Genomic DNA, 2,634 nt, shown 5'->3' with positions numbered 1-2,634 from the left:
CCGCCGCCGCCGCACCGCGTTCATGCCCTAGCTCCCGGGCCTTTCTGCCTCCGGGGTCTGACTCGCAGGCCCAGGCCCCTAAGGCCCTTCTTTTTGGCTCTCCGGCTGGGCCGCCGCCGCACCGCGTTCATGCCCTAGCTCCCGGGCCTTTCTGCCTCCGGGGTCTGACTCGCAGGCCCAGGCCCCTAAGGCACCCCTTCTTTTCCGTCACACCTCCTCCTCCTGTCCCCAACCTCCTAAACGCCCCGCACACTCCTGTGCGTGGGGAATGGCCCCCCAGCCAGGCGTGGCAGCTCCGAGCCCCGCAGGGCTGAATCCCAGGGGGGCGCAGAACAGCGCACCCACCGCCCTTTGTCTTTCTCCCCGCTGTGAGCGCTAACTGTCCCCAGGGTCCGGGCACCACCCCAAGCCGGCATCTGCAACAGGAAGGGGGGTCGTGAAGGCCACCGCGCCAGAGAAGCACACGGGGGCATTCCAGTCCCAAGGGGGAGAGGGCAGTGGAACCAGATCCGCAGTGGCAATCCTGCTGCTAACCCGCCCTCCTTTCTGCCCCACAGGCCCTTTGCCCCGGGGGCATTGCTTTTTCCAGAAGCAGGGACCCCCGCTTAGTCACCAGTCACGTGACCCCGCCTGCCCCCCAGAGCTTCTCTCCCGTGACCCTTTGCAAAGGGCTGGTTTTCTCCAGTGATAAACTATAGTTCACTTTGGCCTGATTTAGTTTCTAATAATAGTTCTCACTTTGAGATGTATGTTGGAGGGTTGTTTTGTTTTAGTTTGCTTTTTTTGCTGACCTTCAGGCAAATGGAAGTTCTGTTTTCTGTTGAGAAGCCACAACATCTCATTTTCTCTCCGTGTTTTTTTTTAAACTTCAGCCACCTTCTCACCTCTGCGAAAAACTGACACACAAATAAGAGCCTTCATCATCTGCTTCGATGAGAACCTTTCGCGCCACTGTCCTGGAGAGGTGGGTGGACACTCTGCGGCCGTGCCCACCTGGGCCCCGGGCCCTGCGGGACTCAGGGCTGCTCTTCCCAAGGTTGAGCTGGTCCCCACTTAGTTTCAGATCCCCAACCAAGGTGACTAGCTGGGGTGGCCCTTTTGAAAACATGCTCCTCTTACAAGCACCCCAGGACTCTCATCTTAAAAGTGGTCGGAGCTATTTGCCAACTCAGCAGACACTCCTGTCTTGATGGAAATGTTTAGCTTGGCGCTTCCTCGGAGGCTGCGGGTGTTCCCTGGTGCACGTTCCAGCCCCAAGTGTGATGCAGTGGGGCGCCAGGCCCTTCTAATCTGGATTAGGAAACATGGCCGGGAAGTTAAATGGCGGGATGGGAGAACAGGGGTGCTTTGTTCTGTTCTGGGAGCCTGGGGGCAGTCAGTGTGAAGCAACCTGGGATGGGTGGGCGGGTGGCTACCTACAGGCCTGCATTTCTCCGCCTTCTGCGCCGGGAAGACAAGCTGGGGACATCAGAAACAACAGTGCCTAACGAGCTGCAGCCCGATGCTCATGACTGGGGGAGGCCGGTGGCCTCAGACTCTGAGATGGCACCTAATGCCTCCGAGGGCCTGTGTGGGGCAGGTCGTCCCCCCAGCCCTGCAGGGCGACCTGCCTCAGATGGAGGGCCTGTATTTATGGATTAGATCATACGTTCTGGTTAGCCTAATTTTGTCCTTATAAAATACACCAGTATTTGTTTAGTCAAAGGCCAGGCTGCACCTGGCACTGTGCGCTCAGCAGAGGCATTCTGAAATACATCTTGTTCAGTAGGAAACAGGAAAGCTCGGCACCGCCCCCAGAGATGGTTTTTCCTCTTGTCAGAGTAAAAAGATTCTTTGCTGCAGGATGGACCCCTGACTATTCAAGTAAAAAAACAAAAAACCTGAACTTTTTAAGCAGTGATAGTGGGGAAAACTTTAAAATAAGTGTCCAAGGGTTTCCAATCAAAACCTCAAGAATTTTAAAAAACTTTTTTTTAGTAGCAAGGCTGGTCCCGTAAACATTCCCTGATGGTTGCATTTTGACAATTTCTAAATCGAGGTGAAATGGTAAGGAGCATAAGATGCGTCTTCCTGCCTTGATTCAGAATACGTGGAACACCACGTGAGACCCCAGGCCGCTGTGGCACGGAGCCGCCCCGAGCCTGTGGGCTGGAGCCCTCTGCCAGAGGTAACCCGCCCGCCCGGCGGCTGGCAGGCATTGGGAACTGCACTCTAAGGCCTGGCGCTGGCGGGAGCAGGAAGCAGCAGGGCGTACTTTGCAGCGCTCCGCGGAAGGATGTCCGCCTGTGTAAAATGAGTGCTCATTACCCTGGCAGGTTTGCCAGCTTTCTTAAAGTAATTTAAACAAACCGCTTCAGCACCCATAAGGCATTTGGAAAGATGTCGCCCAGCTTCCCTTGTGCGCTTGCCATCCTAGTTCCTCCCTGGGGTGCTAGTCACCCCTCTCCCCAGGTTTCCAGACACCTGAGGGAGCTTCCCCTCCCACAAGAGGTCCCGGCTGCTCTGCCTGCTGGTGGTTCCCACAAGGTTGTGACAAAGGGGGCTGTGACTGAGACTGCCCCGCGGAGGGTGGCGAGTTCACTGTCCGCCGGGGCCTCGCCATCGCCAGGCGACATCGCAGACATGCCATCCTGT

This window comes from Myotis brandtii, unplaced genomic scaffold (genome assembly GCF_000412655.1).
Source record: "Myotis brandtii unplaced genomic scaffold, ASM41265v1 scaffold154, whole genome shotgun sequence".
NCBI classification, from domain to species: Eukaryota; Metazoa; Chordata; class Mammalia; order Chiroptera; family Vespertilionidae; genus Myotis; species Myotis brandtii.
The sequence above is the reverse complement of the archived record's forward strand: the minus strand, read 5'-3'. Positions refer to the sequence as shown.